Raw genomic sequence first — 25,600 nt, forward strand, 5'->3', positions numbered from 1 at the left:
CTGCTTATCGTCATCTTGGCCCTGTGAAGGAAGATGCTGACTGAGAAGGAGGAAGGAGCCCAATAAGAAGAAACCAGATACCAGAGATGGAAAGACAGATTCCTGACCATAGTCATTGAGGTTGATTACAGTCCTGACTAAATTGGATAAGCCATAAGAAGAAAACTCTCTTAACTAAAATATATAAAAGAAGGCTCAAATTCCTAATTGGCTTTTTTTCTTTTTAAATAGAATCTTATAAACAAATTATAAAGTTGATTCAAAAAGAATTTTGATAAAAATAACCCAGAAAATTTGAAAACCCATTTGATGATTAACAAATGTCAAAGCATAAAGTAATACTGCAGGAATTAAAAAAGTGTGGGTTTGGTGCTGGAACAAATTAATGGGAAAGAAGGAAGTACAGGATATTTTATGCATGCATGTAGTTATATGACAAACAACTTTTTTTAAAAGTAATCTACTATATTTATTATTGACATAAACAGTTACCTGTAGTCCATTTGAACATCATCTTAGATTTAACTCATATATTAAAGATATTATGTTTTCCACTCAGCAGGGTCACCTTCAAGGTGAAAAGTGTATGTGAGTGAAAATGACAAAAATCAAATGTATAAATATTTTGAAAATAAATGACATATAGGACTTCCTTTTTGTACACTCCTGATTAATAATAATATTCTGTTTTTTACACCCACTTTCTTCTCCCCATCTCCAACTCCAGCAACCATGAATTTATTTTCCATCTTTATAGCTTTGTTATTTCAAGAATGCTATGTAAATGGAATCACATAGTCTGTAACCTTTCGAGGTTGACTTTTCTATATATATATATATATACACACACACATACATATATACATACACACACACATATATACATACATACATATATATTATTGCATTTTAGGTTATGGGGTACATGTAAAGAACATGCAGGATTGTTGCATAGGTACATACATGGCAACATGGTTTGCTGCTTCCATCCCCATCACCTATATCTGGCATTTCTCTCCATGTTATTCCTCCCCAATTCCCTACCCCCCACTGACCCTCCCCTAGTCCCCCCCGCAACAGACCTCAGTGTGTGATGCTCCCCTCCCTGTGTCCATGTGTTCTCATTATTCAACACCTGCCTATGAGTGAGAACACGCGGTGTTTGATTTTCTGTTCTTTTGTCAGGACAAACAACTTCTTAGCATGGCATATATGTCCCTTTGTGATCTGGGTCCTTGTCAAACTCTTAATCTTTTCTTTCTACAGTCTGTCAAGAGAGATTGTAGGTGGAGCTGACAATGAAGAAGAGGGTAGCTAATTGGAGATTTTCAGTAGAAGTTCACAGCTATTATCTGTGTTTCAGCAGGGAGGGAGCTGCAGAGTAGGGAATGGTTAGCCTTAGCCAACTGTCCTCTGTTCTTTCAATCATCATCATATTTCCCATTGGCAGAGTCCAATTAAAAACTAGAAAGCAAGGAGACTGGTTGAGACAATCCTTGAGATAGTCCAAAGATAGCTCTGATGCACAGAGCAGAGGGGATAAAAAAAAAAAAAAGCATAGAGATATGGAGTAGCACAAGGAAAATAATCCCTCAGACCACCATATACCCAAATAATTTCAACCATTCTGTTGTACTTCTTGTCCTCCAGGAATAGTCTTCAGAGATCTACCCCTGTATCTGACTACTCATCTTTCAAAATTGAATTCAGTGTTCCTTAAATTTGATGTCAAAGCCAGCAGTCAAATAAGAGAGTTCCAGGTCTTGGTATATTTTTCTTATTGTTCACATCTAGAATGAAAGGTTTTCATTACAGCTCCTGAAAGACAAGCTGGTGCCAAACAAAAACCCTGGAATTCATACTTTGGGGGCTAAAAAATAAGATAAACTTGTGGAATATTGTCAGTGTCCTCAACACTAAAATAAGCAACCTTTATAGGTGGTTAAAGCCCTAAATTTAAAGGGAAATTTGCAGTTATTAAGGATGGGGGGGATTGCTATAGATTACATTTAAACTCCTCAAATGTTCCTGATAAAATGTTTTAACAATCTATAGAGAATAAGACAAATCCTCAAACACGTTCTCTAGAAAGCTTGAGTGTATACACAGTTCTCAGCCTGGACTGCCCTGTTATTTCTCGTGGGTCTCCCCTCTGCTGACAGTCCTGCTGATGATGCATGTGCATTGGGCATGCTGACACAATTCCTCTGGTTTTTAAGGGGAGATCCCAGCATCCAAAAATGGAGTGACTGTATATGTAAATAGTAAAGTAATAGTTCTGGGAACATGATAGACAATTTAGCCTCCTAAGTTTTTTTATATCCATTATTTTATTTGCTAAGAATATTATGGAAACGATGCCAATACCCTTAGAAAGAAGCTCATTAACAATGAATGAGTGTAGTCAATAGAGATATTGTTATGTAAGCAAATAATACAAATTTTGCTAGGTATAATACCAGGCTACATCGTTTATTATATAACATATGTCTCAATTAAATTTTCATGTGATATTGTGCATGCAGATTTTCTAGGATAAACAGCAATGTTTCAGAAACTAAAGCCTTAATATAGCATACTAGTAAACCCTGAGACAGCAAATCAATAGAATACTCAAGTCAAACAAGACAGTTTCAGACAAGGACAAAGGCTTAAATGTGAATGCATTTGCATTTATGCATTTAGCTTACATCGATATGTGTCTAATCTCCTTGCAATTATATCCTGATATTTAGAAATCATAAATATATTTTAAAACCCTTCTATTGACATTGTAATGATCTAAATTGAATTCAGGTTGCTGGCCTTTATTATATCCTTAGTGATGTGATATTACATGTCAACATGATGACTACAATTTATTCAGCCTACAGTAGCAAGTATCAGTGATAAACTCCTGATTACCATATTTTGAGCTCCTCATATCTATATTTTTTGTTTGGATTTCCAAAGGTATCCCTTCAGTTCTTTTTTTTTCCAATGGAGATATAATGTACATAACACTCATCTTTTTAGTGATTTTTAGTATGTAAATAATATTGTGCAACCATCACCACTCTCTAATTCCAGAATATTTTCATCATCCCCCTAGCAACTATTTAACGCTGATTGACATTCTGTGTATTGGCTTATTTTGGACATTTTATATACGTGGGATCCTATATTAGGTAGCCTTTTGTTTCCAACCTTCTTAGTTAGCATGGTTTTGTCAGGGTTCATCCATGCGGTGCCACGAATCAGCACTTTATTCATTTTTATAGTTGAGTGATATTCCATTTTATGGATATGTCACATTTTGTTTATCCACTTGTCAGTTGAACATTTGGTTTATCTCCACTTTTTGTCTATTATGAATAACGTAACAGTGAACACTTGTATAGATAGTATGCTTTCAATTTTCTTGGATATATGTCTATAGTTGAATTGCTGGGTCATATGATAACTGTATGTTTGTAACAACTTCTGTGGAACTCCAAAAGGGATTTCTAAAACACTGCATCATTTTGCATTCCCATCAGCAAACTATAAGGATTCCAACTTCTCCGTTCCTTGCCAATACTAACTATAATGTCTTTTTATTATACCTATCCTTCACTCTTAAATTTAAAAATCCAATTAACCCATTAGAATATCCTTTTTCATGAGTACTGACGCTTCTAGATAACTGTGATTAAAGCTCTTCTCTTAACTGTTTTATTAGTTTCAACAGCAAAAATAGTATATTATATTTATATTTTAATTATTATATTAGTTTATTAAGACATTATTCTGACTTAAGGACAGTATCTGACTTAATTTTGCATCACACATAAAAACACATCAATCTGAAAGAATTACCAAATACCAAAGCCCTAGTTATTAAGTCTGGATTTGTAATTGGGTGCTTATGTCATCTTTGACAAATTATATAAATTGTTCTTTGCCTCATTTTTGATATCTGTAAAATCAAGAAAATGCTAAACACTTGCCATGAAATTGTGGGAATTTCATGAGTATGTCAATCTTCCAATGATTCTATAATAAGTTAACACAACAATAAGCCACAAACTTGGCTTAAACAATGCAAATGTATTATATTATTATAGATGAGTATTCTGACAAGAATCTCACCGAGTTAAAATCAAGGTATGAGCATACTGCATTCATTTGTACAGGTTATAAGTAAAATATGATCCTTTGCTCTTTTTTGATTTTCAAGACTTCTCACATTTCTTGGCTCATTATCACTGCCTGCCCATCCTTAATTTTCAAAGCCAGCAAGGGTAGATAGAGGGCTTTTTACACTTTCCTTTCTCTGGCTTTCTGACCACATCAGAAGAGATTCTATACTTGAAAGAATTTGTGGTTACAGTGAGCCCACCCAAATAATATAGGATAATCTTTCCATCTCAAGGTCCTTAATCTTAATTACATCTGCAAAGTCCCCTTTGCATGTGTATTATTCTGTTTTCATACTGCTGATGAAGAGATACCCAAAACTGGGCAATTTATAAAAGCAAGAAGTTTAATTGGACTCACAGTTCCACTTAGCTGGGGAAGCCTCACAATCATGGCAGAAGGCAAGGAGGAGCAAGTCACGTCTTACATGGATGGCAGCAGGCAAAAAAAGAGCTTGTGCAGGGAAACTCCCGTTTTTTAAAACCATCAGATCTTGAGACTCATTCACTATCATGAGAACAGTGCAGGAAGGACCCACCTCCATGATTCAATCACCTACCATGACAGGTGAGAATTGTGGGAGTTACAATCCAAGATGAGATATGGGTGAGGACACAGCCAAACCATATCACCATGTAAGGTAACATATTCATGGGGTCTGGGGATTGGGTTGTGAACATTTTTGTGGGGCCATTTTTTGCCTATCACAATGAGATTATGTATGTTTCATGACAAATACAGATCCAACACCCAGTTAATTCTGGATGCATAGTAGTATTTTTATTATTTAAAATAGGTACTGAATGATAAAATGACAAAGAATTATACTTTAAAAATGCCAAAGAGATGGATAACCAAATCTGAGAAGCTATACATAAACATATAATTATTATTATTATTCCTCCAAAATAATTTCTCTCATGGAATATTAGTTCAGCCAGGTAGCCTTCTATGTGCCAGATGAATTTCTTGGTCTTAAGCCATTAAAATATGTTCATTACCAGCCACAATTGTTTCACCTTTTCTCTGGATGGGCAGCCAAGACATCTCAGTGCCATTTGGATAGAGTTCATTTTTATAAGCTAATCATCACAATTCATACTTAAAACTGAAGAAACGTCAAACAGACATAAAGGAAAATATTATTGCTATTGCTACTATTTTAAGAAGTAGATTGTTGGCTCTGTCCTCTGTGATGAATCACATTTTTCTTTTATTAATTCACATCAATATCTGTAATTTCTGGATCTCTAACATTTGATGCATACCTATAGCTTTCTCTTGAAATGGGTTTAGTTTTTAGGGAACAGAGACATCACTTTCAAAGTTTTAAAGTTCTGTGTTACAAAGTATGAAATCATTCTAGTTTCTCTCTTGCTTGTCTGCTGCACACACACACAGGTGCAAACATTAATACTTTCTTCAAAATAGGAGCAATGGCAGAAATTTTACTCATTGACAACTTCTGAGATGAAAAAGGATTGAGTAGAATTAATCTAGTAAATGTTATTTGTCTTAAAAATAGCAATCACTGCCACTACCACCATAATAAACAGTTTCCTGCTAATAAAGTCTCATGTGCCACAGGAAAATCAAATATCATCTAGACGGTGGAGACTGGAGCCAAAGCAAATTACTTTATTAATGACACTAGAAATGTCAATTTCTACTTTAAGATGAGCTTTTCTCTTCTGTAGCTTTTGCCCAAGGGAATTAATTATGAAATTAGGACTGGCCATGCTGAACAGTTCTTGTTTCTTTGACCAAAAACATTCAAATACAGGTTTGTTGAATGGTAAGTGCTTCTTGATTTTTTGGGCAATTCTGGCCCAGGTTGAGCTGGGACTTTCAACCAATGCCACCAAATTATCAGTGAAATGACTGTATTGTCAAAAATGGCTGCAAAGGATGTTTTCCCCATTTTCTGGGCATTTTCAAAATATTTCTAAAAGCTTTGTCAGTATTTGCCAAATTCATAATATGTTCTGGTAGAAATGTAGCCAGAGGTATTTTAAGCAAATTCTAATTTAGGACTATTTATATGTCAGTGATCAAAACACAGGAAGATAAAGTTGTCATTTAATGACGATATGACACATTTATATACTACCTTTTCTTGAGAAGATCAAAACAGATAAGCATGAAGTGTAAGTATCTGTTTAATGCTCAGACTTGGAATTGGGCACACAAGACTTTGAACTTTCTAGATGGGGCCAAAGAGTTTTGTGTATTTATTTACCTTGCACATGTGACAGCACAGGAACAGGCTTGTTTAATTTTAGTGGGGAAAAAGTGTATAACCAGAGGTGAATTGACACAGAGAAACAGAGAGCCTCAGTTCAGGTACTGTTTGCCTCTGAAATCATGGTTGCTACATGATGTTCTGTCCTTTGCTAACAATTTCCGAAATAAAGTAAGGATTTTGTTCCTTCAAGAAAAGAAAGCTGTAATCCATGCTCCTTGTAAATTAGCAAAGAAGTTTCTGCCAAAGACCGAGTTTCTGAAATGTTTTAGTCAAAAGATGTAAATCAAAGAACAAAGTAGAAGAAATCATATAAAACTGTGAATGCCATATTTACTGTTGGAGTCAAGCTGAAGGGATGATAAGACCTTAGAAAGCTTAAAGAGAAGATGTGTGTTCCTCTCTCCACTACTTTTTCAGTTAGTTATTGACAACCTACTTTCAACATGGAAAGTAAGTAAAATCAGAGAAAAGGGAGCAAGGAAAAAAAAATAAACTCCCAATACAAGAACAAAGTAGCATTAATATTTTCTTGGATTTAGTTCTCTATTTCTCTGAAAATTATTTTTGTTTGTAAATTTTGTTTTAATATTATTTCAAATTTATAGAATGTTTGCAAAAAGCATACATAAATTCCCTGATACTCAAGTCCAAATTTATCAACTGTTAAATATTGCTCCATTTACCATATCACTCTCACTTTCTTTCTCTTAAACACATGCATGTACACACACACACACACACACGTAATCTAGCTATTCATACATAATTATTTGTTATTACATATGTATGAGAACATGTTATTTTTTCTGAACCACTTGGGAGCCAATTAAATACATCATGTCTTTACTGTCAAATATCTATAAAAATCAAGCACTTGAACATCTTTCCTTGAGGACTTGATTAGTCAGCCACTTGGAGAAAAGAAATTAAACAGTAAACAGGGTCATCTTAAGATTAAAATTAAGATAGAGGGTGATTTGCATTCAGAAGAATTATTTTTCCTAACATATATGGAAGTAAGAATGAAGATTTTTAAATGCTATAACTCCCAAAGCACTGACCACTACCTAAACTATATTTTCAAAAGCACATACTCTTCTAGAATCTTCATCCACTGTTGGTGGAGATGTAAACTAGTACAACCACTATGGAGAAAAATTTGGAGACTCCTCAAAAAACAAAAACGTAGCTACCATATGACCCAGCAATCCCATTCTTAGGTACATACTCCAAAGCAAGAAAATCGGTGTATCAAAGAGACATCTGCACTTTCATGTTTACTGCAGCACTGTTCACAATTGCCAAGGTTTGGAAGCAACCTAAGTGTCCATCAACAGATGAATGAATAAAGAAAATGTGGTACATATACACAATGGAGTACTACTTAGACATAAAAAACAATGAGATCCTGTCATTTGCAACAACACGGATAGAACTGAGGTCATTATATTAAGTAAAATAAGCCAGGCGCAGAAAGACAAACATCACATGTTTTCACTCCTCTGTGGGAGCTAAAATTTAAAACAATTGAACTCATGGAGATAGAGAATAGAAGGGTGATTACTGGAGACTAGGAAAGGTAGTCGCAGGGTGGTGAGGTAGGGGGATTGACGGCTACAAAAAATAGAATAAATGAGACATAGTATTTGCTAGCACAACAGAGTGGCTATAGGAAAAAATAATTGTTCATTCAAAAATAAGTAAAAGAGCACAACTGGATTGTTCGAAACACAAAGGATAAATGCTTGAGATGATGGACACTGACCCTGATGTGATTATTACCTATTGCATGTCAGCATAAAAATATCTCATGTAACTTGGTTACATGAAATTACCCATGACATGGGTATACTTAGGAGTTACCTACTATTTACCCACAAAAATCAGAAATAGGAAAAAGTAAAGAGAATATACTCTTTTGATGAATAAATAAAACATTTCCAGCTGCCTCTTACTTTCCCTCTCTCTTTATATATAATCTCCTTATTTATTTTGTTGATTTAAGATGATGAATGAAGGTTTATTATACAAGTATAAATAATAAAATAGGGCATAAAATATTGAAGAAAGTACTCTACAGTATCACACCCTAGAAATAATTTTTACATGATATGGCAACCTTATATAATATAGATGTATCTGTTCACACTATATATGAACATTTTCATATTATTTAACTTAAAATGTCAACAGTATTATAACATACATGTTACTCTCTAAAACGTTTTTTATTAACATTTTATATTTTTTATGTTAAAGTGTATAGAACATCCTCATCTTCTTTAAAAATTATATTGCGTTCTATCGTGTGAATGAACCATAGTTTCCTTAATTTTCTATTGATGATTATTGAGATCATTGCAAATTGCAGCTTTTTCTTTATTATCAAGAAACTTGCAATCACTATGCTGGTATATAAGTCTTTTCTCTGATTATGCTTTCAAAGCAGAAACAGTAAATATAATTGGGAGGTTGTTAATATTGATTTAAGCTTGTGCTATACAGGTAAATAATAGGCAGTATATCAGATGACAGTAGAGACAGGGCAATACGCATTATTCTATATTTAGATTCGTACTTATAAGGATGAGATCATAAGACTCATAAGACAATAGTCTAGTTGGAGGACTAGGAATTATCTCTGTGATCATCAATCAAGAGAATAACGGTAATGATAGTGATGGTGACTTTTATTGAAAGCTTAGGATATGCCAGTCAGTGAGTTAAATCACCTTACATAGTTCCTATAAAATCTCTATTAGGTAAATGATATTATTATGCTAATTTTGCAAATGGAAAAATTAAAGTGAATTAACTCAAGTCACATAGTGGAATCCATTTTCAGAGCAAGAATTCAGTTTTATTATGCATAATCTCATAAGAAGCATAACAATGTAAGTAGAAAGGGCATTGATTAGAAATCTCTGCTGCCCATATCCTTACTGAGGTTGACCTCTAATTACTGAAATTACTTTGGCCACTATATTATTTATTTATTTGTGTATTTATTTGAGATGGAGTTTTGCTCTTGTTGCCCAGGCTGGAGTGCAATGGCGAGATCTCGGCTCACTGCAACCTCGGCCTCCCAGGTTCAAGGGATTCTTCTGCCTCAGCCTCCTGAGTAGCTGAGATTACAGGCACCTGACACCATGCCTGGCTAATTTGTTTGTATTTTTAGTAGAGATGGGTTTGCATGTTAGTCAGGCTGATCTCAAACCCCCGACCTCAGGTGATCTGCCCGCCTCAGCCTCCCAAAGTACTAGGATTATAGGATTGAGCCACCACACCAGGCCTGGTCACTATAATAATGAATGGCATCATGTGAAATGAAAACAACTCCAGGCTCTATGTCAGGGCTCCTCAGCCTCTTTACCTCGGCAAACGTCCAATTCAAGGGGATATTTTGCAATTTACATGAGTTTATATGTATTAAAATGCTTTGTAATACATTAAATGACAAAGTGAGAAAATAGTAAGAGATGAGACATGCGATGTGGAACTGTGAGTCAATTAAACCTCTTTCCTTTATAAATAACCCAGTCCCAGGTGTATCTTTATTAGCAGCATGAGAATAAACTCATACAAGTCTCTTACTTATATCTGAATACAAGAAGCCTGAAATATAGGGAGGTAGAAGAAAAACGTATTGGATATCTGAATCATTACTCAAATTTTCTTTTACATATACTTTAAAAATATATAAATTGTTTTTTTAAAAATTTGTGGTACATACTAAGTATACATATATATATATAGAGAGAGAGAGAGAGATAGAGAGAGAGAGAGAGAGATATGTGTGTATCTCTCTCTCTCTCTCTCTATATATATATATGGTACATGAGATATTTTTATACAGGCATGAAATGTTAAATAAGCATATCTTGGATAATGGGACATCAAAACCCCTCAAGTATTTACCCTTTGAGTTACAAATAATCAATTACATTCTCTAAGTTATTTAAAAATATACAATTAAGTTATTTACCATTTAAGGAATTTTCCAATCAACCAATAATGACTGATGCCATTTTTTTAAAAAAAGCAAAATGCATATATTATAAAAATCCACAAAACCACTTAGATATTCCAGTCAAAATATTTGATTCACTGTTGATTTCTTCTTCTCTCAACTCCCACAGTGGTAAGGTCCAGTATGGTTAGTGTTTTAACTCAGAAGTTTCTCTTAAATCTCTCCCTTCTTTTCTACCTTAAGAATTCTACACTGATGACAGAAGATGAAGAGTATTCTCCCCCTCTTGGGGGGACACAGACAAACTACATAATTTGAGGTAGGAATAAGGTAAAGGGTATGGTCTCAAATTAAGAAATGTGATGGTTGAAGCTGGTAGAAAAGGAAGAAACTTCCCTAAGCAACTTCCCAAGTTCTTCTCAGGGTCTCCAGGTGAGGAAGGGGCAAAAAGCCTGAAAGTATTAGGCATGGACTTGTGTGAAGTTTGTTACGTTTTAAATTCTCAGTACTTCTTATCTATCACTGGTAGCATTTATACAGAATCTATGAAAATACATCAAGTTCAGGGGCCCTTAGAAAAATGTATTTTAGGATATGAAACTGCCTCTCTTTGTCCACATGTATATTTATATCTCTATATTTCTAACTCTTATCTATTATTTCTCTAATTGTTTGTTGGTTTGCTTTTTTATGCTGCTGTTACAGTATTAATAGTAAATATATTGCTACTTTGAGCTGCAATAATATTTTTGGAGCTGGGAAATAGGGGGCAACATCAAAAGAACTGATAAAAGCAAAGTGAGTAATCACCCTAATGCTTTGGCTTATTTCCCTAATCTAAATACAGAAAGCAAGTCCTTTAAAGGATGAGAAGTAAAAACATGAGAGGAACTTTCCATGGACTCTCTTTTTATCAGCCACATTTTATCTGTTGGCTATTTATATTTCTGCTCATTGCAGCATCAAGAAGCTGCAGTTTGGGGAAATGAATCCTTCAAAATGCACTTGGGAATCGCTCAAACTTGATTTTACACACAGAAACATCAGCAAATTTTTCAGGTAAGAGCAAATTAATACTACTACCAAAATAACAAAAATAACATTTTCCAACAAATGATAAAATAAATTTCCCATTTTCATAAAAACAGAATTTTAGCTGTAACTCTCAGTTATGTCTGGAAGTGAACATTGAGAATAAATTCTTGATTTTGATTTTTGTCTCTAGTCAGAGCTGTGAACTTTTCCTATCTGCATGGATCTTCTTTGAGTTGCTATGGCAATACCTACTGCAAGGAGCTTAGAAGCATGTGTTTGTCAGGAGAGTGTGCATAGGAGTGGTGGAAAAGAAAGATAAAGAGAAGAAAAACAGGTAGAGGTGGTGGAGGAAGAAAATCTGCGTCTCAAATATTCTCAAAATAATTTTATTGAAATTAGTTTTCAGGAAAAAAAATCAAAAATGAAACAAAACCAAAACGTTTCATTTGTTTTGGTTAATTTGAATTTTCCTGGAAGGAATTTTAAACAATGTATCAATGCCAATGATTATTTTAAAAATATATTTAAAGGATATACAAAAGTAATATTTACATAACCTAATTTTCTGATTGAGTCTACAGATCCTATTTATCTTCTGTGTGTGTTACTTCAACAGAAATAAAATTATGCTTTTAGAGAAATCCTGCCTAAGCATCTGCTTACTCTTTTATCCCCTTCATTACCCACAAAGGGTGCTCATTTGATTCTCTTTTGTTCTCTTCCCACTGCTTTTAGAAACTGGCTGCAGTTGTAGCAGGGGCACACCCAAGGTGAGGAGAGGCTTGAACAATCCTACAGCTGCAGCTCTGGGATACACCAGGCCATCTGTCACAGGATGATGCCTCATTCCCCTAGAAGAGGCTTGATAAGACTGTAGCTAAGAGAGTGTGGTACAGGTATGGGACATTCTAATTCCATAAGAAAATGTGTGATTTATCATGAGGCAATAAAATACATACATAAGAATCTTTAGATTGTTTCTCCATTATAATATCTACTAGGTGTCTATTACAGCTCAAATGAGAATAGAATAGTATAATTCTATGTCAGCTGTCTTGTATAGAGAAAAGGAAGACAAATCGAAAGCAGAGGAACTGTGAACAGCTCTGCTCATAGACCTTAATTATAGACAGCATTCTATCTGTGCCTCCCCAAACAGGAGGCATCTCCAGTTTTGGACATATAATTGAAAGAGTAAAAAGAGAGAGAAATAAAGGAGGAGAATGAGCTCATGAACAGACCACTAAGAAACATGAGGGAATAATTTATTTCTTGATTTTGTATTGTGTAGAAATAAAGAAATATTACTTAAAAAAATGTTTGAGTCAGTTCTACCATTTAGAGTTCTGAGAATTTCACCCTTATTATCTTAGGAAAAAAAACTCACTAGTTAATTTGGGACCTAATAAAGAGAAAAATGTTCGAAAAAATAGGCTTACATATATACTTTTAACGGAAGAGTGGTCTTTCTCTATCTAAAAAGGCCATTTTTATGATGGAAACCTAAGAAGGAAAAAGAGATAATGAGAATAATCTCTGAGAAAGATGAGCTGAATGCTTAAAATGACTTTGTTGCAAATAACTTATTTGTACATCCTCTCCTATTTTTGTTATTTCTGAAACATAACAAAATCTTATTTTCTGAAATGTGAACACCAGATTTTGAAACTATAAATGAGAGAAAATTGTTCAAAAAATTTTTTTCTTTCCTGAACAAATATCTTTCGGCATATCATAAAATCATTAAACCTTTGAAAATAAGATAAACCTAAAAAAAAAAAAACCATTTCCTCCTGGATTGAATGCATAATATAAACAAGTATGTTTTACTTCCCCCATGTGTAAGAAATACTTTTTCCCCAAATTGTTCAATGGCATGACAAAACTCCATTTGTGTATGAATATATAAAATAGAAGCATCTATGAAACTCAAATAATCATCAGTGATTTATTAGGAAGAACTTACTGCTTAGATGTTTTAGATATGAATTTGTCCTTCCATTATTGTATTATCCAAATTTTCTAACTAATCATTTGTTAGTTTTCTGTTTTTTACTTATTTAAAAATGTAATAGGTTGTTTATGGCAGCAAAACGACAACCCTGTAACAGAATCATTGACAATTATAATACAAAGACACTGTAATGTATTTTTGAAATATGGTTGTAGAAAATGAAATGAACTGCAAAATAAACAGAAGACAATATGTGAAAAAGCAGAGAGCCCTGGAAATCTTATACAAAAGGAATCATTTATCATGTGGGTAACACAGAGAGACTATGCTTTCATTGACACCGTGACAACTATATGCCTAGCATACTGATTGAAGTCTCCAGATTCTGTGACTTTCTGGTGGAAAAGTCCAGAAACTCTCAAGAAGATACCTCTATGATGTGGGGGCAGTAGGTACAAGGTGAAAAAAAAAATTCAGAGAGAAGAATGGCTGGTGTGGTGCGTATTTCCACTAAAATTTATGTGGCCGGGCACAGTGGCTCATGCCTGTAATCCCAGCACTTTAGGAGGCAGAGGCAGGTGGATCACGAGGTCAAGAGATTGAGACCATTCTGGCCAACATAGTGAAACCCCGTCTCTACTAAAATACAAAAATTAGCTGGGCATGGTGGCACGCGCCTGTAGTCCCAGCTACTCAGGAGGCTGAGTCAGGAGAATTGCTTGAAGCCAGGAGGTGGAGGCTGCAGTGAGCTAAGATCGTGCCAATGCACTCCAGCCTGGCGCCTGGCAAAAGAGCCAGTCTGTCTCAAAAAAAAAAAAAAAAAAAAAAAAAAAAAAAAAAAATCATGTACAGCTCACTCTAAATTAGACCACTCCTTAAACGTGGATTTTTTATGATGATATAAATTCTGCATGGTTGATGCCCCTTGAACAGTCATACAGTGGTGTGTGTGTGCATGCACGTGTGTGTGTGTATACACACATGCTCAGTCATAAGATAATTCACTATTACAGGATGGATATGTATCTTTGTCTCTCTTTCTCTCTCTCTCTATCCTGTAATAGTAAATTATCTTATGACTGAGCATATCATCTATCATCTACCTACCTACCTACCTACCTATAGATCTCAATGAAAAGGAACCAATATTGAATTTCCTCTTTGTTTCTTCACCGGGCTTTGTTGTTTCCCAGGCAAGACAGACAGATGTCACCATGAAAATAATGAAAAAAAAACACTGGACCTATCTTTCAGGGATGGCTACTCATGTTTAAGGTCTAGGGCATGGCCACTATGAAAGACCTATTATTTTAAAAGTACCTGATTAAATATTTTTCCATGGATAATATCCTTGCATTGTAGAATCATATTATGAATTTAGTTTAATCAGAGACATTTCTTTGACTTCTAGGCAGATGTGGTTTGTAATAAGAAACATGTTAACTATGAATTTTAATTTATTTAAACATTGTGTGATTTGATATTTGTACCTTGTTCCTCAAAGACTAACAGATTTGGAGGTAAATGATGTTGAGAGATGTGTCACAACTTAGGGGAGTTTACAGTGGGCACTTGCTAGAGACAGATATAGAGGGATTAGCATTCAAAATTTAGATGGCTGGCATAATGCAAGCTATGATGAATGCATGTGTTGATTTAATGACCACATCTTTGTTCTCATCAATTTTCCTATAATCCAGTGATTAAGTTAGGCACCACACTCTGATAACCATTGGTAGAAGTTTTCTCTGACATTATTTGAACTTTTTCAACGTTAATAGATTTTTCCTCCTATTGTTGCCACAGACATTATGAGATCTACTCCAGTGTTGAAATGTCTATTCATCACTGAATTTGCTAAAGACTATTATAAAGAGGAGTTACAAAGGAAAAAATCTTCATCATTTGAGAGTGGCTAGAGTTTGACCCAGTTGCCTTTGAAGAATGGAAGATTTTCCCTTAGGAGAAAACTTTATTTTTATTTAGAAAAATGCTTTTTCAAGTATGAAAAAGCTGTGCCTTAGAGCACTGTGCAGAGAAAAAAAAATAAGAAAAAGAATAATTAAAGAAATATTTTATTCAGCAAAAGGAGGAAATCATGGGCAAGTTTTGGCTGGCAGGACAAAGGATTGGAGGATTCAGGAACTAGAATGAGGAAAGTTTGATGAAAGATCTACAGTGGTAATTTTCAGCCTGGTTGCATATTGAAATTAACAAAAGGAACTTCAAAAAAAGACTTCTTGGTTCTACTTCCCAAAGATTCTCATTTAGTATTAGTGGTCTTGCATAACATTTTTATAAAGCATTTCCAGTGATTCCAATTCTCACCCAGGAGAGAAACACTAGAGAGGTGACCATGTTTGTCCCAGGATGGGTTTCATGGGGAAGACTGACAGTAACAAATTCCCAAGAGTAGGAGCTTGAAAATATTTAAACTTAAATTATTTGCTGTTCTAGGTATTTCATCCTTCCTCTATGTTAATGTCCCTACTTTGGTGAACTGTATCACATGTATCCATCTTGTACTGATGGGATTTTGGGGAATGGGAATGAGGGTCCAGTCCTGGTGAGAAGTGGTGCCCAAAAGAGTAGCAATTGCCAACGATGAAACAAGAATCTGCAGAGGTTAGTTATTAGGAAAAAGACCTAATCAGAAGAATGCAGGGTGCTTGATATGCCTCAGGAATCTTGTTGGGGTTCTGGGCTTCATACTAAATGTGGCTTGGGGTCTCAGGATTTATTATTTGGAAATAATTATCTCAAATGGCTGAGGACTTGGAGTTCGTCTCTTGATAGTGTCAAGATTCATGGGATATGTGGACTTCAAAATTTGTTAGGAGGGTAGATCTCATCTCAAGCATTCTATGTACCTGTATATACACATACACATATGTACACCCCCAAAAGAAAAAGAAAAATGAAAGAGCACAAGGAAGCTTTGGGAAGTGTTGGATATGTCTATTTTCTTGATTGTGGTGATGATAGTATGTGTGTTTGCTTATGTCCAAACTCATTACATTTGAAATTAAGTATGTGTGTTCTTTGTATATCAGTCATGCCTCCACAAATTATGTACCTGTTCAATGAGATTAGTAACCACCTTGAATAATCCTTATCTGAATCCAAACTTCCACCCTTTTAATAACCACGTGATCTTGAGCAGGCTAATTCTTCTCAGTTTTCGTGTGTTACGTGGGGATAACTTGTGCATTTCAGGTTAGAAATGAAATTAAAATTTGGGCCAGAAGTTTTCTTCTTAGAAATTTATCTCAAGGAAATAAGCATTTAGGTATGCAAAGATATTTGTATAATGAAGTTACTGATGCATTGTTTATCATAGCAAAAAATGAGAACTATTAATACTTTAAATGCTCAATAATAGAAGATATGTTAAGCAAATTGTAGGTCAATAACATAATGAAATGCTCTGTATTTATGAATAACTGCGCACATTCGTATTTACTGACAAAATATCCATGTTGCTTCCCATGTTGTTAAATGAAAAACGATTATGAAATTGTTCAATCCCTTGTGTGTGTGTATATGCATGTACACAGAAAACTATCTGAAAGAGATATACAGAAATTAAAATCTAATCATTTGTCAGTTTTATATCATTTTTCTTTTTTTAATTTCATAGGTTAGTTAAGGCAGCAGAACAACAACCCAGCAACAAACTATTCAGAAATAAATTAATAAATTAGCATATTTTATGAAATGTGATTGGGGAAGATGTGAGTTTCTCTGGGTAATAAAATTTTGTTGAATTGTTTTTCATCCACATTTATTTTATATGGCCTGTTTTTAAAAACAATGAACATGACTGTCTATTATTTCTATAATCAAAAGAAACATTGAAGTATTTATATCTAAAAAGTACGTGTGTGTGTGTAACATCAACACCAGGCAAGACATCAGACCTCTCAATATATATTTTGTTATTATTATCAGACATAACTAGTGAATAGGAAAATAATTTACCAACCTATCAATACATAGAAGTAATGATGTTAACACAGCACACAGATTTTAAGGGTGTGCTAGCAAACTTGTAGTCATAAAATTTAAATAAATGGGTATCATTTGAATAGTATGACTCTGTATTTCTTTTTGTCTAGAAAAATAATATAAAATTTTGATTTTTGCTGTACTGAAAATGGCATAGTTAAGCAATATTCCAAATCATCTTTACATTTTCCGAAATACACTAGATTTTCATGAGGAATCATAATAATACAATTTTCTGACGGCATTGTAAAGGGCTGGTGTCATGGTTACACTGTGCTGAGTCATGAGATAATTCATGGTTACAATTGCTGCACACAGTGTCAGGAGTGCCTGTGTATAGCCTTTCTATGTTTGAGCTCCATGTGTACTCACTGAAGAAACCAGCCTTCCAAAAGAAAACAGCCTCCTTGTGCTCAGCCCACAGTTGCCACAAACTTTGGAAAATGCATGAGAAGGGCAGTTATGAGGAATGGTAGCTTCTTAACTGTGTGATGGCTAAGGCTGAAGAGGGATGAATCTCAGAGAAAGTGGTTGGCTGCACCTTCATCTGGAAGACTTTTTTTCAGATGACTGGACTTGAAGTCGAGGCTCTGCAATCACAGTCTACTTTTCTCAAAACTGCATCTCTGGGCAGGAGGCCCAATGGTGATTCATCTTGCATTCATCAAAACAGTAAGAAACCAGAAAAAATATGCAACATGGAATCTGTGCCTGAGCCCACATGCTGTTTGGGGGTTCAGATAACAGGTAAATTCTTAGACTCTACGTGGGAACATTTCTTCTGAGGTGGCTAATGCCCTAATTCTTCATTTTAGGGGTTCTTACTTTGAAATAACCAATTGAAAGCTAGCTAAGGTAATTCAGAGGATATAAATTAAGGGTCTTTAAATTTGACTGCAATTATCATCTGGAAATCTTTTTATAAATACATATTTGAATACTGCTGATTTTTATGGCCCAGTGAAGCCTCCCTGAATCAGAGTATCCTGGGGTGGGGCTCAGAGATAGTTATTTTAAATAAGATATTACACAGATTCTGATATAAACTCAGGTTTGAAAATCATTTCTTAATCTCTTAGATAAGTAAATTTAAAATTGGTAGAAGAAAAACAAAATGGAAGGGGATGGGTGAACTGAGAAAGAGAGGGTGCAAAAAGGAGAAAAGGAAAACATATTGCAAAAAATAATGAGAAAAAGGGCAAGATATATAAACTGTAGACAGAAGGAAATATTAGGCTCTGCAACGAGCAGCTGCCAACTGTGATTTGTACTGGTCTTGAAGAAAGGAACCAGGAGAACAATGTTTTCTAATCCACAGGGGCTGCAATTACCCTTATATTCGTCATTTGTATACTAAAAGGAAATTAATTGTAATAAGACATTGTCACTGAATAAATGTCTCCTGCTTGGAAAATCTGTGCTTCCGCTCTGCCCCTTCCTTTATGTTCTAGCAGGAGAACTGAACACTACTGTGGAACAATATTCTATTCTACTGACATTATCTTTTCATTATATCTCTATCAAATCCAACTTTCAAAGCACTTAATGAAGTATTTCCTAAAAATGTTTGCCTTTAATAGGAAAATGTACAATAGAAAAGCAGAAACAGTTTCAAATCCATATGATTCAAAATACCATGTTAGTGTTGCTGGACTCCCAAGGGTGACAGCAAAAGTCATCATTTAGACTTCCATTAAACACAATCGAATTCCAGTACAAAGATGCTAGGGAATAGGGAGAGAAGTTTTGGGGCAGTTTTAAGATGTGTAAGATATGGAAAGGTTAAATTTTAAAATGAGATAAAATATATGCTCATATACTTTTCTAAATAGGACTAGGCAACTAATATGTAAGAAATGAAATGGACCTATTTTAACTTTCAAATGTTCCTTTCTGTTGTTGAAGTTTTTATTTCCTTTTCATCAAAACTATTCCTTGAGGTCTAGGGCCAGCATTGCAAACAATTCTATGCTTGTTTCCTTTGGAAAAGCAAGACTCCTTCTACTCTCTGGGTCTAATAGTCTGTAGAATAAGACAATAGACTTACCTCATCTATAAAATGGGCAAAGAATTGCATCTACCATGAGAGGGCTGAGTGAGTTGACATGTGTAAGGCATTTGAAACAATGTCTGGCTCATTGTAAATGTTGTACAAGTGTTTCATACAACTATTATTAAGGATGAGCTTCTCCTAAAGCTTTGGAAGTTCCATAAACAATGTTTCCATTCACTTTCCCATATTTCTTCCTATAACATTGATTGCCTTATAGTAACATCATATATAGTAAAAATTAACCAGTTGCCAGTCAGGGCTAGTTCCAGAGGTCAACAATCTCTTGTTCTTAACATGCCCTTGTTTATTTATGCCAAAAAATTTCAAGTAGAAATCCTCTTACATTCTTCGGTAGAGAAGATTAAAGATAACAACAGAAAGTAAAGAGAGGAGAAAATGGCTTGAGAGGGAAAGTAAGAACATATATCTCTCCTGTAAGAAGGGATACCCTCTGCAAAGGTGGAGACTTCATGGGGTCTCAGAAAGAGAAGAGGGGCCTTTTCCTTCACATCAGCAAAATTAACCGTATCAACAACGCCAAGACAGTGACAGATATTGAAACCAAACCATTTTCCTCTTTCAGAGGTCATAGAATTTCTTTGAATTCTCTTCCATTCGTCCCTGTGTTTTTGTCTTCTTTGCTGTCCTGTATACCCTCCCCCAACACCACCCACTTTGACAGTCTTATCTTGCTATCTATAGTACCCGTCAACTTCTTTCTTACTTATCTGTTGGTATATCAAATAACACATTATTTGTGTTAAAGTTCATTCAGAATATCCATGATTGTGTGTCCCAAATACAGAATAACTGTTTCTGTATAACACCCAGTTGTTTCCAAATAATGTATGCCTACCTTCTTTTTTTTTTTTCAAAAAATTAACATCCTACCGTGATTGATATTTTACCTACTTCTGCCATGCTTTCCCCCCTCATCTGACTTCTAAAATTCATGTTAATTTTATTTTTATCATTTTAAATGTCATTTTTCTTCTCAAAAGAACATCCTCTTTACTTAATGGCATCAATTAGGAAAAAGGAATGTAAGTAATACATACGCATCACAGAGACAGATACAGAGTGAAAGGAGCGAACATATAATTTTAAAGGAGTGATTGCAACTGAACTGAAAGCTCCCTACATTTCCATGAAAAGAACAAGTGATTTTTTTCATCAAGAATCAAGACAGTACTAAATGTATGACTTTTATTTCAGCATCTGTATTTTTAAAGTCACCATAATTATAAGACAGAAAAACTTCCAGATATTTATGAAACAAATCAAATGAACAAATTATCTTCAAAGTATCCAATGAAAGAGGGCTTGAAGCTATGTGAAGAATTGCCCTCTAGGGCACTAGGTCCATCTTTACCACGGCATTAATGCCAGGATCCATTTACAACATATTATGTGGGGGCAGCTTCTTGAATCCCCATTTTGCCCATCATTTGCTATCAGCTGACAATCAGTAAGTTCAGTATTCATACCCTAGACCTATTTTCACATAATTTCCTTCTCATATATATATTATTTAATACTTCCAAATAATCAGAATCCTTTTTCTTTTTTTGAAGTCAATCAGGATTAACAGCCCTTTTCTTCTGTTGGTCAAAATAACAGAAAAGCTAAATGAGGTGACAAAAAATATAAATGGTTCCTATTGGAGATAATAATGAACAAAAAATCTGGAACTAACATTCAATTTTGTGCAAAAATCCATGGTCGCACACTGTCCACACAGCCTGTTAAAAGGGGATTATGCAGATCATCATTTCCTGGTTTACACAAATTTAACCTTGATATTTAGGCTGTCCTATTTGTGACATTTATAAACCCATGTTTTCTGATTATATATTTAATGTGGGCTTACGTACAAGACTGTTGTTGAATCCCTTGTCTTGTGTATTGTCTAAGGTTTATGATATAAAAAACTATTTGATTAATGTTTAAAACTACTTATTCATTTATTATCCATTTAAGCAACACAGATTTGAAAGTCCATGTGGTAGCTGTTCCTTAGACAGTGGGTAATTAGGAAACAAAAGAGGCAGAATCCTTCCTCTGATCAATCTTACATTCCAGTGGGAAAGAGAGTCAGCCAACAAGTGAACAAATAAATAAGAGCAGTAAGAATGTTTCTCTCACTTGATATATTCTATCACACTTCCCTTTTATCAGAGAGTAAGAATTACATGGTTTATTGTGTTATTTATTTTATGTGTAATTTTATTTTATATTTATATTTAAATTTTATGATTCAAAATTATGTAATATAATTATATTAATATAAAGTCTTCTAGAGGAAGAATGACATAAAAAGAGAAAGGGTAGAATATCTAAAGATCTGAGTTTAACTCTCACATCTTCAGTTTTACTTGGGAGAGCTCTGTGTGAAACCTCTGGTTTCTCATACTCATGAAATTAAGTAACACCCGCCCTTTTTATTTTATTGTTTTCAGAAACAAATAAGATCATGTATACGGAGGTTAACATAAGTAATTACTATGGTCTGAATGTTTGTTCAAACCTAATTCCCAATATGAGGGTATTTTGAGGTGAGGTTTCTCAGAGGTGATGAGGTCTTGAATGGGTTTAGTGCCCTTTGTACAGAGGCCACAGAGAGATCCCTTTCCTTTACCACGTGAGGACACAGCGAGAAACCACAGTCCATGAATCAGAAAGCAGGTCCTTACCAGACATGAACCTGTCAGTGCCATGATTTTGAATTTCTCAGCCTGCAGAAATGTGGGAAATAAATTTCCGTTTTTTCATAAGCCACCTAGTTTTAGTATTGTTATAGCAACCCAAATAAACCAAGACAGTAATCTGTAAATGTTAGACATTAAGGAATCTTTGCAGAATTAAATACAAAAATCGAACTAGATTTATTTTCCCCCTTAAAACTATGGTGGATACATGCCTGGATATATAAGAGCAGATAAATTTTACATATTCCATTAAAGTTTCACTAAATCATTTTGAAATAAAATCTTAAATTATAGGATTAGAAAAAAGAATAAAGGTTATCTAATCTATCACCCAGCACCTAAAAGCTCATCCATAACTACCACATAATATAAACCACAGTTTTAATACCTCTCGTGATGGAGAACTTAGAACTTACTGAAATAATTTACTATGACCATTCAAAACTATATTAAAAATACTTCCCTAATTTGGAGCTAGATGTCTCTTGGTAGCTTCTGCCAAATGGACCTAACTTAAAACACTGGATCTATATGTCCAGGCTGTACACTATAGAAGGGAACTGAGTACGAGCCACTGTTCTGACTGTAAATGTCATGTAAATGTTTATTGTGACAATTCTTTTGGCCAACAAAAGTAAAATACATTAAGAAAGAAATGGCTTTTCCAAATTTTTGTACAAGTACGACTTGACCTAACAGTAATCCTGCTTTATTACTTGTTGTCATCCAGATGAAAGCCCATTCCTCCCCCCATCCTTATTTTTCAGATATTTTATTCTGATTAGGATAGTTCTCAGAGCCTATAGATTCTCTCTTTGAGAGAAAATCATGTTTTCTATCTCTGATTCACGTAACCCACATTGTTCAATATAAAAATAAATGTAGGTGGGGTGCAGTGGCTCACTCCTATAATCCCAGCACTTTGGGAGGCCAAGGCAGTGAGATACCCTGAGGTCAAGAGTTCGAGAACAGCCTGGCCAACATCGTGAAACCCCATCTCTACTAAACATACAAAAATTAGCTGGGCATGGTGGAGCATGCCTGCAATCCCAGCTACTCGGGAGGCAGAAGCAGAAGAATCGCTTGAACCTGGGAGACAGAGGTTGCAGTGAGCCGAGATTGTGCCACTGCATTCCAGCCTTGGTGACAGAGTGAGATATGTCTCAAAATAAATAAATAAACATAATTTTAAAAATAAGTGTAATAATTGTTAAAAGCATTTAACAACTTATACACCATTTAATACTTTTTCCCTATCTTTTTTTTTTTTTTTAACTGTGGAACTGCATTGGCATTGTATCATGCCACAATATTTTGAAAAATCAGATTATCAATAAACAACATTAAAACGTAACAATTTCTTATACAACTTCAGATATTGTTCCGTTGACACACAAAGGCACTTCTTATAACACTCCATGTCATTCCCTACAATTTCATATGAACGTCCATTGTCTGTTAAAAAATCCAAAATTTCACTTTCTAAAAAATACTCTTACCAGATGTGTACATATCAGAAATATTTGGTGTAATTTAGTTCAATCAAATCTTTGAGAAAACTATTAACTATTAAAATGCAACATTTGTATATGTCTAATTCTAAACAGATGGTGAATGTGGCAGAATAATTGATTTTTATCTAAAACTTATAGCATAAAGGGACAAGAGATAGAGCCAGAATAACTAAAAGGTATGGTCATTAACAAATATTTTATTGCTCTCTGCCCATCTATCTTTAACCAATCCAACTCTGTTTTTCTATTTCCTATTAATTTCTATATTTTTTTCTTAGATCCAGACTGTACTTCTCAACTATATATATATATGTTTGTTAAATAAGAAAAAATAATCCAATTGTTACTGCAAATTTTAAAGTAGTTTCAAAGCACCTGCATTAAAAGTGCAAGTTCGCTTTCTTGCCAGGACAATTTCCCAGGGCTAATCACCCATCTTTTTTCTTTATCTCTGAAGTCAATTTTGGGCTTATTCAAGAGCCATATTTGGATATATTGACTTAAAAAAATACGAATGAATTTTGTTAATTTACTCAACAAATACTAAGAGTCTACTCTTTCTAGCAGAATTGGTTCCCACACTCAGAAGTAAGTAGATAATGAAACAGAAGAAGAAAGTATCAGACAGTTATATACTGGCAATAGGAAAAATGAAACAAGAAAATGTGGCAGTGATGAAAGTGATGGGATTTCATTAGACGGGCAGTCAAGGAAGGTCTCTTTGAGAGACTGTATTTCAGATGGTTACCTGGAAGACCCAAAAGACAGGAGACAGAGTATACGGGCACAAAGGAGTAGCTAATGCAAATGAGCTGAGAGAAGCTGTCAGTATCTCTAGGGCCTCCTAGGTGATAATGGAGGAGACTGGGTTTTATTTTTACGTGTGATGTGAAGTCATTGGAGGGTTTTAAGGAGAAGGATAACATGATCTTATCGTCATTTAAAGAATATCGCTCTTGTCACAATGTGATTTTAGATTACAGATAAAGGCAGAAATTAATTAGGAGGTTATGCTGACACTGAATGATACAGGAGCGAGAGTGGAAGAAAGGAGATAAGTTAGAAGGAGATCATGAGTATCTGGAGAAGAATGGCAGTTGTCAAGATAGAATTGAGCAGAATTAGGGAAAGAGCACAGGGGTGTGTTGAGGTGAGGGAAGGAGTAGAACGCTTTAAGGATAAGTTCTAGAAAATTTTGACTTGGACAAATAAGTCAATGCTTGGACTGGACAACTGCATTTGTGGGGGATGACAAAGATCGGAAGAGGGGCACATTTTGGAATGTTAGATTGAAGCTGTCTCTGAGTAACACAAGCAAACATGTTTAGTTGACAGTTGGTTATCAAAAAATAAACTGGAGTTGAGGGCTATTCAGTGAGTAAGGCTTGAGGCGTAACTTTGAGAGTCCCGATCATGGATGGTATTTAATGCCAAGAAAGTGACCAAGAAAGAGTCATAGGATATATTTTATCATTAATGCATATTTTGCTTTCTATCTTTTGCTCTGTGGTTCTTATTTCTTCACCCTCTCCTATTTGTTGTGTTTTTGGAAAGTTGAGTTTTGACACATTTATTTCAAAATTTTTTCTTAAATAAGACATATATTGCAAAACAAATGTTTCTATATAAGTAAAAATGTACATAGAGTGAAAAGTAAGCCCCTCTCCTTACTCTGTCCCTAGTCACTCACTTCCTCTCAGGAAAAACAATTTGGTTTTTAGTTTATACACATATAAAACTATACGAGTAGAAGTGCATGAAATATAATATTCTATTCCTTATTTCACTGAAAAGTAGATTCAAAAGTTTTCTGCACATGGTGTATTTTGTAGTGTGTCATAATTTATGTATCTAGTCTATTTAAGGACATTTTGGTTATTTGTATCCTTCTGTTATTCCCCCCTATGTCTACATTATTGGATTTTTGCTTCTTTATTTTTTCTTTACCTCTAGCT

General features: G+C 34.5%; 1 long non-coding RNA gene across 1 annotated transcript; it reads left to right on the plus strand.

Moving 5' to 3' along the window:
- The first annotated feature begins 11,317 nt into the window (after positions 1–11,317).
- Positions 11,318–14,137, plus strand: LOC105716120 (uncharacterized). Its single transcript, XR_002478560.2, has 3 exons — positions 11,318–11,432; positions 12,144–12,304; positions 13,578–14,137. It is a non-coding gene; the product is annotated as an uncharacterized LOC105716120 (long non-coding RNA).
- The last annotated feature ends 11,463 nt before the right edge of the window (positions 14,138–25,600 follow it).

The sequence above is a fragment of the Aotus nancymaae genome, unplaced genomic scaffold (genome assembly GCF_030222135.1).
Source record: "Aotus nancymaae isolate 86718 unplaced genomic scaffold, 86718_ANA_hifiasm-v0.15.2.pri h1tg000057l, whole genome shotgun sequence".
NCBI classification, from domain to species: Eukaryota; Metazoa; Chordata; class Mammalia; order Primates; family Aotidae; genus Aotus; species Aotus nancymaae.